Below are 14,771 nucleotides of genomic sequence, written 5' to 3'. Positions count from 1 at the left end.
GTAGCTTAGTTCCTGTGGTGTAGTTCATAAAGTTGTTGCTGAATTATTTTCATTGTGTGGGACACATATAAGTTTGTTGTGCTTATTCTCTGACATTCATTTGTGTGCTTATCTATTCATTTCCTTATATAAATGGCCACATTCAGTCGTTCAGTAGTCCTATGTGATCCCTGGGTTGTAGAAGGAATGCAAGGGATGTTGGGAGGGTAGTACTCAGTTTCTGACTTTTCTGGGCTCTATGGTATTCATTGTTCTGGTAGCAGTTTGAATTTTACTGTTTATTTTAATAATCTTTAAGAATTCCTGTTTTTATAAGTCCTATAAAATTTAAGCATATACAATTTTATGCGTTGTAGACTAAGACTCTGAATTCTTGGCTTGGTTTCCTGCTGCATCTCATCCTATACTGCATTGCCCCATGTGCCTCCTACATGATGTTGTACAAATTTTTCAGATCTAACTATTATTTTCCAGGTTCCAACTTTAGGCAGGGTGTCAAATTCGAAGCCAACATCTATCTGCAGCTTGTATTTCTGTCCTATGAGGGCATTAACATTCTGCTTTTAAGTTATGGATTCCTTTATTTTTGCCACTTGGACGTAACCTTTCCTTACATTCGTGCTTGGCTAGGTCTTTATAACTTATCTGTCCACTTAGCTACTGACAAGTAAGTAGCACACTTACATCTTGGAAAGGCCAGATAGGACTTTCAAAATGAAGATATTCTACAATTGCCTCTCTTTAGAAGTTTCCTCAAATATACAGACCAATGCACTTTTCTTCAGTCTTTTATTTACTTGCAATTTACGTACCATGGCCTTGTTCCTGATCGTGTTCCAACCCACTTGTTCTGCCAAAGCTTCTGCAGGTACTCTATTTCCTGGTCATAGAAATTGCTCACTGAGCACACCTCATTTGCATATGCTCTTCTCTTATTCAGAAATGATTTCTTCTCTGTTTTGTATATGATGTACTCTTTTAATAGTCGTTTCTAATTCCTTATCTTTTATAAAACCATAACTGATTTAATCATGAAGTATTATTTCCTGTACCAGCTTCCTCATATCTAATTTATAGCAATTAATGTATTTCATTGTAATCTTTACTTGTACATGTTGTTTCCTTCACAAGCTTCAGTTTTTGAGAAAGGGGATATTTTTTAATGTTTATGTATACATGTATATATTGCCCAGAACATAGGATATTTGAGAAATACATGTAAAAATAACAATTCTAGTGCTCGCTTCGGCAGCACATATACTAAAATTGGAACAATACAGAGAAGATTAGCATGGCCCCTGCACAAGGATGACACGCAAATTCGTGAAGCGTTCCATATTTTAAAAAGAAAAAAAAAAAGAAAAAAAAAACAATTCTATGCAACTGCTTTGTAGAACATTTTCTTAATAGAGCTTTCTTTCCCTTCATTAGCCATCTCTTTATCACTTTCTTAATTAAGCTTTATATTTTGAGGTCCCTTCATTTGATTTCCAGGTTTATTTCCTATCCAATAGATTCAAGGTTATTTTTGCATGTAGGTTTTTAATCTCCCAGCTCAGCATTACAAGTCAACCACAGCTGATAGCCTGCTCTAATTTATAGCCTTGGATTTACTCCAAAAATAGGTAATGATTAGCACTCCATTCAATGAAAGTCAATATCTCTACTCTGAACTTTTGAGAAATTGTCAGTAAAGAAGAGAAATGTATATACTCCAAGTGTAAAGGGAGAAAACTGAAGCTTGTCCAAGAGGCATTTATTTTCTATTTGGGAGGCAATGGTCAGCCATAATGTAGAACAAAGTATATGTAGTTATATTTGCATATGGCCCATTTTGTTATTTTTACAATGCCCTGATATATGATCAAAAAAACACTCCTGCTCTCAGTATTTTATGAACTCATTTAGATGCAGAGGACCTCTTCTCAAGGCTGACTTGTCTTCCTCTGTCCAATTCTGAAAATGTAAAGTGAATTATTTGCTAAAGGTCAGAATATGCTGGCACGTTTTTAGGTTATTCTCCATGCTCTGGTCTAGATAATATGTATTTTGGCCCATGTAGAAATTACCTTTTACTATATCCTATTTCAATACAATTTCCATGCACTGGATAAATTCCTTCATACTGGCAAATCTGTATCAGATGCTAAAGACCACTTGGTGGGGATGTTACAGAGATGATTGGCTGCAGGGCTATCCTGTGTTATTACTGAAGACTTTCACAAGCAGGGTGAATGAAAGGAACGAGAAAGAAGAGTAACAATGACAACAAAACAAGTTTGGAGTATTTGCTTTGTGACAGGCACAAGTTAGGATCTTCACATATATGATCATATTTATTCCTCATCGTAACTGTTGAAGGTTGATATCATAATTTATGTATTATTTGTGAGACAAATTAAGTCTCATCATACATAAGTAATGTTTCCATGATCACGTAGACTTGAAGAATTCAAGCCAACACACAAATCTAGAACTATTAGATTCCAAAACTATCCTTATTATAGAATATATTGCTTTTTCAGACTTAAGTTTCTATCTTTCCATGATATTTTTAGAATACAGAGTGATTCTAAAATTCTAAAACATATTTGAGGTTTGTGAAAAATTCTTCCTTACATTACCAAAATCAGTTATAACTGACAAGTTCACTATTTCTAAAGGCATAAGCATAAACACTAATTAATGATAGATCTAGGGTATCACTTCTTCAAGAAGACTTAATGAAAAAAATGAAAAAAAAGGACAATTCTTTAACAATCAACATTTGAATAAGCTTTCCCTGAATCTTCCACAATGCATACTTACCAAATAATTCTACTTTTGACAATGACTCTAAGAACTCATTTTGAACAACAGATTCAATCAACCTATTGATTGAAGTACTTCTATCCTCTCATCTTATACTGCTTGAAAATATTTAAGGAAAGTTGTCAAAAGCTATTATATTTAGAACACTGAAACCAAATTTGGCCCAAATAATTTTTGGGTAATAAGTGTTCAAATATTCAAATGTTTAAGTGACAATAAAATGAGCAGATAGATCAGCTTTAGACATATGTTCCATGCTAACTACTGTCAAGTCTAACTGAGTGATCTGAATTTCCCTTGTCACTGTCTTACATATGTTTCCATTAGGCTAAAATCCCAGGTTGTGTATAACCTATTACTCATGCCCCAGTTGATTTCTTGAATCACAAAGCTGTATAACATTTGGAGGCCTTAATTAGATGCTACTGCTTACTAGAAGAATAATTTTGCTATTTAAAATAAGAGGTTGAAAAGTAAGCAAAATACCTACACCAAAATGAACAGATTGGGGAATTTATTCTTTGTGTTAAAAGGAAAGAAAGAAAAAAACCCTTTTCTGCTATAAAGTTAAGTCAACAAATCAACAAATCAATAACCTCCTACTGGAGTTGGCAGTTCCTGCATTTAGGAATGATTCTGTCTGTGAATTTATTGTAAACTATAGATTCAGTTACTCCTATTAATTTCAGTTCTTTCTTTTGTATCCTCATTTATCACTGCATAAAAACATTTAAAGAAAACTATCAAAAGCTGTCAAGTTTGGAGCTCTGAAATTAGGTGTGGTACATGTAACATTTTCCGTATGTCCAAACATTTGGATATAAAATAAGAGGATAAAAATGTAAAAGCATTAATCTCAAAGTAATCATTAGGTAATGAGTGTGTGTGTGTGTGTGTGTGTGTGTGTGTGTGTGTGATTTTTTTCTCCTAGTATCACTTATAGCCATCCAATTGACAGATTAATACCATTACATAAGGAAAATACTATAAAATCTTCAACAGCAAGATTTCAAGAGTTGGATTGGATGCTCTTTTAGGTTCTTCAATTTTTTTGAATTAATTTTTCTTAAGATTTTATTTATTTATTCATGAGAGACACACACACACACAGAGGCAGAGACAAAGGCAGAGGAAGAAGCAGGATCCATGCAGGGAGCCCGATGTGGGACTCGATCCCGGGACTTCAGGATCATGCCCTGGGCCGAAGGTAGGCACTAAACCATTGAGCCACCCACGGATCCCCAAGTTCTTCAATTTTAAAGCTTACTTTGTCAGGTTCTGAGGGTTCATCTCTCTTTTTTTTTTAATAATAAATTTATTTTTTATTGGTGTTCAATTTGCCAACATACAGAATAACACCCAGTGCTCATCCCGTCAAGTGCCCCCTTCAGTGCCCCTCACCCACTCCCCCCCCCCCGCCCTCCTCCCCTTCCACCACCCCTAGTTCGTTTCCCAGAGTTAGGAGTCTTCCATGTTCTGTCTCCCTTTCTGATATTTCCTACCCATTTCTTCTCCCTTCCCCTCTATTCCCTTTCACTATTATTTATATTCCCCAAATGAATGAGAACATATAATGTTTGTCCTTCTCCGATTGACTTATTTCACTCATCATAATACCCTCCAGTTCCATCCATGTCGAAGCAAATGGTGGGTATTTGTCGTTTCTAATGGCTGAGTAATATTCCATTGTATACATAAACCACATCTTCTTTATCCATTCATCTTTCGATGGACACCGAGGCTCCTTACACAGTTTGGCTATTGTGGACATTGCTGCTAGACTAGAAATAGTCTACAGCCATACCACTCTGAACGCACCTGATCTCGTCTAAAGGTCCTTCTCATAGTCTAAAATGAAAATGATAGAACAGAATATAGAATAGTTTTGTTAAGAGTAAGTATAAGCCAATATCCACTTGTCTTTTCAACATTTATTTTCAAATTAAATAAATTTAATCTGTCCACTCATAAGTTATAGTTATAAAATTATAGTTATAATTATCTTTATAATTATAGTTACGTTTATAAGTAAGCTGAGAGCTATCCTGTGATGTGTAGTTGGGAGGTGCTAGGGATGGGTATACAATGCTTTCAAATATGTTGCACTTATTTTTCAATATAAGAGATCCCTTATATAGGGGATCCCTCATACAGGCTTAGCTTAGGGATGCTAAGCAAATCCTCATACCTAAGAGCAATTATATTTCCAACATATTTTACCTCTCTATCACAAAATCTTGAGATAGTCAAACAATTTCCCTGGTGGACATGCAATTCCTTTTGACTCTCATGCTAACAAATCCAGGGTTGGAATCTTCTAATCATCAAAAGCATAATGAAAGTCAGGATAAGAACTAAATTTTGAGATGAGTGAAGAAGTTATAAAGTTGCCTTTTACTTTTTTCTAGCTTACCTTCTCTCTTTGGGGTCTGAAGGCCTAGGGCTGGATATATCTTTTGCTTAGGAGCTTTTTGTTTGTTTCTTTTTGTTTTTATTTTTTGTACCAGAGACCTGAGAAGGGACAGAGTGTGACCTGGGGAAAAGAACCTGACTAATACTGCTTCTGGAATTGAAGGAACTAAAAGGAAGTTGCTGAAGTTTCTTATCTCTCAAGCTCCCAACAGAATACATCTTACAGGGAGTCTTAGAACAGGAGACAAGTCAGGCATAATGAATATGTATTTAGTTAAAAATATCAACCATTGTGTTTCTTAGAAATTCCCCCAGAAGAGGAAGTGGAATGAAGGAGTAAAGGGTGATGGTTGGTCACAGTACTCTTGAATATGTCATTATGAGTAGGATCTTCCTGAGAAGGTCATATATGGGCCACAAACTGAAAGGAATCAAAAAGAGAGTAAAGGAAACAACCAGGAAGACTATATAGCAGGGCAAACATAGTAGGCTACAAGGGAGGTAACTGTGGATTGGACAAAGATGGTAGAAGAAAAGGGGTCGGATCCTGGATAGATACTAAAGCAGCACTGATGAGATTCTCTAAAAGATGCATGCCACAAGACACTAGTTGAGTGATGCATTTGCTGAACTGAGGAAGACAGGAAGTAGCAGCTTTTATTGTTATTATTTTGGAAAGGTTTGGATATGGGAAATGGAATTTTGGTTGTAGGCATGTTTAATTTGAGATACTTCTTAGATCTACTTTAGCAGAGTGGTCAGAAGTGAATCTAAAATTCTGTGTATCTTTTGCACAATGTATTTAAAAATGGTGCTGGATAAGATCTTATAAGGCATGACCATAGAATGAATGTTGTCCAAGGACAGATTCCTGAGGCACTCTGATGTTTAGAAATTAGGTAAATGGAGAAAGAAGCAGCAAAAGGCACCAAGAAAAAGTATCCAGTGAGGAATGAGAAGAGAGAAAAGGGGGAAGAAAAAGATAAATGATAGATGAATAGATAGATCAATCAATTCTTAGATCAATTAATTCTGGTGTTTAAGTAGAGAATGTATTTAAAGGAAGAGTAATTAATAAATTGGCCAGATGATACTAATAGACTAAGTAAGGTAAAAGGTAAAAAGAATTCATTGGATTTGGCAATGTGAAAGCCATTGGTAAAACTGACAAGAACATTAGCAGCATCAAGGATAAGAGTCTGATTGGAATGGGGAGAACATGAGATGAAAATAGAAGGTATCAATGACTGCACAATTTTGTTGTAAACTGAAGCAAACTAATTGGATGGTTACTGCCTAGGGATGGTTACATATACACATATATACACATACACACATATATAATATATATATTATATACACAGGGGTAAATATATATATATATGATATATATATCTTATATCTATTTTAAGATTTATTTATTCATTCAGAGAGAGCGAAGAGAGAGGCAGAGACACAGGCAGAGGGAGAAGCAGGCTCCATGCAGCGAGCCCGATGTGGGACTCGATCCCAGGTCTCCAGGATCACACCCCGGGCCAAAGGCAGCTAAACCGCTGCGCCACCGGGGCTGCCCTGATATGTATATTTATATATACTTACTCCTATATATTTGGACATAGCAGGGCATGATCTCCTCAACCTGGGCCTAGACACATTTCTACACTTGGATTTCGTTAGTTGATTCAGTGTATGTTTAGAAGAGAGGAAGAGAATGGAGAAACAATTAAGAAACTGAATCCTTCTCCTGAATTCTTTCACTGAATCCCAGTGAAATGTGAACCTTCTGGCATGTTCTGACGTAAATACAAACCTTAGGGATTGTCTATTTTGTTTCTTCATTATGTTATTAAAATATACAGTGATTGTAATTGTAAGCAGCAGTTGGTAAACAATTTTAAGACTGAGCCCGAGGGAACTAAAAGAGAAGAGCTAAGAAACAAAATCAAATTGGGAAGTCCAAGGCTACACATTAACATTCATGAAGATTAAATGTTTTCTTTGCAGTTGGAAAACCTCTTCAGGTCCCATTGTCCTGAATTTGGATAGAAAGGGATTCTGCATTCCAAACTGAAGATCATCAGTTTTGCAAGATGTTGCTAATAAAAAATAAACAAACTAAACCATTCTAAATCTCTTGTGTAATATTTCCATATGGAACTGAAGAAACTAGCACTTTATTCAGAATGGTCCTGTAAAGGAAGGATTCAAATACAGAAACTCCTACACTAAAGAGCCCTGAATGTGAGTTATATTTGAAAATGGTAAATGTATCCAGCAAATTTATGCTTCCTATACTGCACTTCAGGCAGCATTATCAGTATGTAGCTTCACATTTAGGGAATACTGGATTCTGTAAGGCTGTATTCTCAGTGCTTTATCTGACTTGATTGCTGTACTTAACATTTGAATAGAGAATTCAGAGAGGAAAATAAAAAAAAATAAATACCCATCACTAAGCTAGGGAACAGGGGCTGGAGAATAAAGTTGAGCTCCAAAGAATTTAGGAATTCGAGTGAGGGTTCTGTAAGCCAACTCAACTTTCAATATTAAAATAATTGGACTGCCAATTACTTTTCTTTCCAAGTTAGAAAAGGAACAATACAAAGATTTCACTATTTTTTTCTATTTAATATGTGCATTCATTTAAAGCAAAATATGGTTGTTGCAAATTGACTTCACCAAAGGTCATAAATATATCCCTGAAAGAATATCTACAGAATATCTTCAGTATCTACAGAAACTCTTGTATCTCATCACATACCACGCAATGGAGACACCACAGGTTCTTACTAGTTTGCAGGAACAGAATACCATGCACACTTTATTGTCGGTTTTCATATGTAGAAAGTGCCCATAGCAATCTAGTTAAGTCCCCTCATTTTACAAATACAAAATCTGGCTCCAAAGAAGGGATGTGACTGTCTAAAACTGTAGAAATTATGAAAGATCTAAAGTTCATCCTACAAGTTCTAGAAGTATTCTGACAACTTATTCCCTATGTGGTAGGTAGTGTCTACCCAGTTTTTCCCTTTTCAACTCTGGTATTCTTAAGTTTGCATATGCATAAGCTATTTAAATGAAAAAACACCATTTTAGATAATGAGTTCCTTAAATATACTGCCATGGGCTTAAAAGTAGACTCCTTCCACTTTTCTTCTGACCATTCCTTATACCAGTTCCTTTTTTTTTTTTTTTTTACAGGAAAACCTTGGGATTCCCACTATACTGGTCATTTATACAACCCTTTTGTCCAAGCACCCAGTCTAGCAGGAAGATGGAGTATATGTTCCTCCCAGCTATCCTTTTCAAGGCTTTAGACCTACGTTTTCTAATTATAGCATCTCACTGAAGATGCCTTTCCACCTATTTCACCTTCAGTAGTGTTGTAATAAGCAAAAGTCACTCAAATGAGAACAAATAGAAGGTGTTTATTTAAAGCTTGCTATTGCAAAAAGAGTTAGGCAACATCACTTGCATTTGGCAGAGACTCAGAGGCTAGAGATGGGCTGGGAAAATTTTACAGTGAAAATAAGGTAAATCTTCAAGTATGTTTGGATTTGAAGCTGTTGGAATTTTATGTGATTGGTCTGGAGAGCATATTTGACTTTCTCTGTTTGCACTGCTCCATTATTCTTATGTCAGGGGAATTTTTAGAGCATTAGAGTGTCAGATAGAGTGTTAAAATCTTTATAAGAGGTATGCATCAGATAGAGTGGAGAAAGCAAAAGTATATCCAGAGAAGATGCAACTCGATTAGGAATAAAGGAGTTCTCTGGAAGCTCAAGAATATAGTCCATCTGATGTGCATCTAATATTTCTAATATTAACATTTCATTTGCATAATAAGTATTTTCCTATTACATTTGCAGAGGTATTAAAGCAGAAAAAGATTATTTTAATTTTTTTTTCAGTAAATGCGCAAAGATTACATTTAAGGGATGAGAGATCAAAAAACCTGTGGTACATTCGTCAAAGGAAGAGGCTTAGCCAAGAGCGAAGTTGTCAGGGTTTAACGTAGAAAGAGCAGCACATGTAACTAGCAGGAATTGATGAGACTGATCATCTACATTCTTAGTTAATTTGCCTTGAAGGTTTAGGGTGAGGCAGGATAATGGGTGCTTCTTCTTTCCCCAGAGTATGCTCACTGATCTGGATTGAGAGATTTTTCTTTATCTTGGGTTTTCTTTCATAAAATGGGGACAATCTTTCCTCTAGTTCCCCTTTCATTTAAATATCTGTAAGAGTCTTTGTTAAGTGGTCAGCAGAGAAGTGGCACTTGGCTGTTTGATCTGCAGGCAGTAAATTTATTTTTGGTTTTGTCTCATTTTTATTCTAAAGCCTCTTCAGAATGTTCTAATTTCTCATTCTAATTTCTGTCTTGAATTAGGTCTACAACTTCAGTTTTAACATCATTGACTAAGTGACATGAAATAACTGTCTTTTTTTAAAAGACTTTATTTATTTATTCATGAAAGACACACACACAGAGGCAGAGACACAGGCAGAGGGAGAAGCAGGCTCCATGCAGGGAGCCCGATGTGGGACTCCATCCTGAGACTCCAGGATTATGCCCTGGGCCGAAGGCAGGCCCCAAACCACTGAGCCACCCAGGGATCCTCAAATGACTGTTTTTATATCAGCATTTTCTTTAACTTCCAAATGTTGACGGCATTTCCCAGACTATTCCCCAAGTTTCCCATAGTTTCATATTTTCTTTGTTTGCCTGAGCAATTTATAATATAATCAATTTTGTTGGAAATCTTCCAGGTTTATGTTTGAGGACAATTTGTGCTTCATTTGAGGCATTTTTGATCCTTTTTGGAAAGAGTAATTATGTCCCTTGCAGTGTCAATCCAATTAGCTTTTGACATCCTGAATTTAGCAGCTGAGTTTCCAACCACATGTGCCTAACTTGGAATAAGGCAGGTAACCCCTGGGTCCATTGCATTCAAAAGGATTACAAATTCTTCTGTGCTGGTCTTGCTTGGATTGATAGCTTTCCCCAAGTATAGCATTTAATCCAGCTCAGGTTTGGGTCTTAGTTGCCTGTACACCTGGCTCATATAAAAGATGAATAGTTAGAGACAACTGGCACTTGGAGGTCTTAAAATAGTCTGGGTGAATGTAGGGGGTCTGCAAAACAGAAGAAGAGGAGAAATGGGAAGACGTACAGAAGGAGAGAGATTGGAAGGATGAGAGAATGAGAACTTTATAGGAGATAACTGGAGGCTAAAAAGAGGAAGAATTTACAAGGTAGATGGGTCAAGTTTGTTTTCGCTTAATTCTGGCAAATTGCCCATTAGCTTTGGACAAAAGACTGTTTTAGTGAGAGATCTTTGATTCAGAATTTGGTTTGAAGGCATTTGGTACCAAACAGGAAAAAAAAATGCTGCTCATTGTGTTTGAGAAATCTTATCCCATTTCTTTTCCAAGCTACCTTTAAAATGAATAATTTTGCTCAGGTCAAATGTCTCCTAGAGTGACCACTGAAGACTCAAATCATTCTTGGTGAAGTTCTATCATTTAGAGAGACACAGAGATTTCAATAATAATGAGAATACATATAAGAAGCATGAGAGATGGGAATGTTTGGTAGAATGTGATGCTTTATTCACGTTGTGACTCATCTCCCCAACATGGTTGTTATCTACCTCCAAATGCAGACCAACAATACATGCCTCTGGCAGACAGAAAACCAGAAATGTTTTCTCTAAAACAAAAGCCAACTTGAGTGATGGCATGCTAAAATCACAGGAGACTCTGTTTCTCTCAGCCAGCCTCTTCATACCACAAAAGAAAAGACTAGAACTCACAGAGGTAAAATATCTTTTTAAGATGTTGAAGTCATGATAAATTCACTTCACTACTAAATTATTTTTGATTTAAAAAAAGTCCTAATGTAGGTCACACTACACTGCCTTGCTAAAGTATAATTTTTGAAAAATTAAAAATTGGCACTAAAATATATAAAGTAAATGTGTGTTAAATATTTCATTAAACTGATTATTTTGATGGAACCAGTAAAGGCTGGCTCAAAGGGCACTTGAAATGTTGGCAACTGTGTAAATAATTAGAAAGATTGCGAAGTTATATACAAACTTGTTAATGTCTTGCAGGACAGAAAATCATGAGATTTAGGGTCATTTTTTTTCTTGGATGAAGATAATTTGTGTCGCTAACAGAAAAGAACCTACAAATTAACATATAATACTAATTATTTGATATTTGACCAATAATTAAAGTAATCCTTAGATAGGTCTATTAAGCAATACCCCTTATGACATTAAAAGGACACCTTGCTGAACTTTTTTTGATAAGATTTGTCCTTAACATTTTGTAAACAGACTCCTCCACCAGGTAGTTTAATTGTGTGCTGTTATCTAACTTACAACAGCTATTCCAAGCTATTGCTACACTGTTATTCAGGACCTATTAAAACAAAGGTCTTTGCTTGTGCTAGTGGCTCCAAGATTCACATTCCTAGTTATTACAGTTCTTTTTAATTTCAGGAATTCTTTGCTCTCCAGCCATCATTGATCATTCTTATCTTTTCCACCTTATATGTTTACTTCTAAATCATGATTCTATTTAATTAGGACTTACAGAAATGAACAAAGAAACGAGGAGCTTGCCATAGACTGAATTTTTAGGTCCCCCTGGAAAATTTGTATCTTAGAACCTGATATTTAATGTTAAGGAATTTAGAAGTAAAACTTATTTTTTGTGAAAAGGGCTGAGGACTTTGGATCAGAAGAATCTGACTGGGAGTCTCAAGTCACAATACTTCCTTTCCTCATTGATAAAATCAAAGTGGATAACAGGATCAATTCACAGCTGCAGTGTACGGCAACACTCAGTCATTGACCTTTACTGATCAGTTGGTGTCATGTGATTACCAATATTAAATATTTTAAATATCATGTGATAATTCCATCTGTATTTGAATGTTGTGAAGATAAAATAAAATCATTATTCTTCCTCCGAAGTCCTTTGGACTTTCAGTATAATAATTAAGGTGATGATGATGAAGATGATGATATTAGATAATACATGTGAAGTAACCAATCTGTCTTAAATGCTGCAGGATTTTTAAAAAACAGAATAACATACAACCTCCTTGGAATTCTGAATCCTAGGCTGGGGCATGAAGGAAAGGTGCTGGATCTTTGCCTCTATCATTTTTCCCAGATTTGGGGAAAAAGATTAAATAGAGAACTTGGATATCTCACCAAGTTCAAAATATCAGTTCAGTATTTAGGAATTCTTTTAAACATCTCCTAAAATAATACCCACTGTTTTTACAAAATGCAGCAAAAACAAAACTTTTTGCTTTAGACTATCTAGCTCTAGTAAGATATCACTACTTACACAAAAGAATTCATGTGACAAGGCAATAGTCTATAGTAAAGGGTAATGGATCTGGCTATATTGAAAAAGGAAAAGCTGGAGGTTGGGAAACTGGATAAGATCTACCCAGGGGTATTTGTGGAGTTTCTGACTATATATGTTCTAAACACCTTTGGGCGAGACTTAGAGTCATTGTACTGTGGTGCGGGACATGGATGCTGAGTAATCATGATCTTATTTCACACAAATCTTACTAGGTGTCTGAGTTTAGGGTCTCTCATGCCCAATATTAAGAAGCAATAACATCACTGGTTAGCTCATTGTTTAAGTGTGCAAGAACTAAATTTTTATTAGTTTCAGTAAGCTTTAGTCATCAAGGCTGTGGGCTTATCATGATTCCAGCATTAGTTTTAGGGGCGATGACTTACACAAATCAAGAGTTTGAGCACAAAATCTGGAATAGCATTTAAACATCACTTATTCCAAACCTGATTTTATTTATTTTTTCATATTAGAAAATGCATGTTTTAGTAGGCAAGTTGAATTTTCCCAAAGGAAGTGTTAGAAATCAACTTTTCAGGGAGGCTATTCTATCTCCAAGAGTAGGTCAGAGGATACAAACTTGCAATCAGAAGAAAAGGTTCTGGAAAGCTATTGTGCAGCTAATGGGCAGCACTGTGATTATAGTTAACAGTACTGTCTTATATCTCAAAGATGCTACAAGACTAGATCTTAAGTGTTCCTATCATAGAAAAGAAATTATAATTATGTGATATGATACAAATGTATATGATATGATGGAAATGTTATATTTCCACTGCCCCTGTTATGGTGGGAATCATATTGAAGTAAACGTACAAGATAACAGGTTGTACACCCTAAACTTACACAATGTGATATGTCAATTATATCTCAATAAAGAGGGGGGGGATTGGTCATTAAAACCATTTAAGAATCTATGACAGTAAACAGAACACAAATCATTAGGGGAAGAACCTAGAAAGTACCTCCCCTCATATATACTAGTATTAATATGTTTATCTATCATGGTTTCATTGATATAGTTAATTAGTTCATTTTTTATGTGTTCAGAAGCTCTTAGTTCTTCTCACAGATACGAGGGGTATAGACCTCAATATGGCAGATGGCTCACTCAGAGAAAATCGCTTTATGCTATTTGAGACAAAGGAATGGATAATATTAATAAAAACTACTGTTTTTTTAAAGATTCTATTTATTTACTCATGAGACACACACACACAGACACAGAGAGAGAGAGAGAGAGAGAGAGAGAGAGAGAGAGAGAGAGACAGAGGGAGAAGCAGGCCCCATGCAGGGAATCCCATGTGGGACTTGATCCTGGGATCCAGGATCACGTCTTGGGCTGAAGGCAGGCACTAAACCGCTGAGCCACCCAGGGATCCCAAAACTACTGTTAATATTATAATAAAAATACACATCAAATTTTATGATTACAGAAAGGGAAGTGGAAAAATATTCCAAGGAAGAAACATCTGATATAATTTAAAGGATGTCTGTAAGTAAGTCAGGGAAAGGATGGAGACTCAAGTGTCGAGTGGGGAATGGATGCAATTTCTGACAGAGGATACAGGATAAGAAAGTACTTGAAGATAAGAATCAACATCTTTCTGGGAAGAGCAGGTGATTTAATCACACATTTATTTGATAAATATTTTTTGACCACCAGATGCCAGGAACTCTTTCAGATACTGGACTCTTAAGATTATAAGATTAGGTTTCCATTTCTTCAGAATTTGCCATCTATCCCTTTTATCAGATTATCACAATTTGTAGCATTTCCCAGATGCTATGGTGTCTCTGCCAGCTTTCACTTACTTTTTACAGCACAGTGTTAGAAACATATATCAACTTAGACAAGCTCTATAATTGCTAAACTTGGATTTGATCCTGCTCTAGAGCTCAGCTGAAAAAGAAAGATATCCTAAAATAATCACCCATTTTAAACTGTTCATTCAGAGATTCTGGGAAATCTAAGAGTCTTTACAACACCAAAGAAATAATCACAAAACCTGTCACAATACAAAACACAATATAATTGTTTATATTAGTTTGCTACTGCTGCTGTAACAAATTACCATCAATTTGGTGGTTTAGAACAGTACAAATTGATTATCTTATAATTCTATAAATTTTAAGTCCAAAATAGGTCTCATTAGGCT

At 35.6% G+C, this 14,771-nt stretch overlaps 1 non-coding gene across 1 annotated transcript; it reads left to right on the top strand.

The window, feature by feature from the left end:
* The first annotated feature begins 1,236 nt into the window (after positions 1 to 1,236).
* LOC121492336 lies at positions 1,237 to 1,343 on the top strand. Its single transcript, XR_005988215.1, has one exon. It is a non-coding gene; the product is annotated as a U6 spliceosomal RNA (small nuclear RNA).
* The last annotated feature ends 13,428 nt before the right edge of the window (positions 1,344 to 14,771 follow it).

Source organism: Vulpes lagopus, chromosome 5 (genome assembly GCF_018345385.1).
Source record: "Vulpes lagopus strain Blue_001 chromosome 5, ASM1834538v1, whole genome shotgun sequence".
In the NCBI taxonomy this organism is placed as follows: Eukaryota; Metazoa; Chordata; class Mammalia; order Carnivora; family Canidae; genus Vulpes; species Vulpes lagopus.
This window is presented reverse-complemented; position numbering and strand designations above follow the sequence as displayed.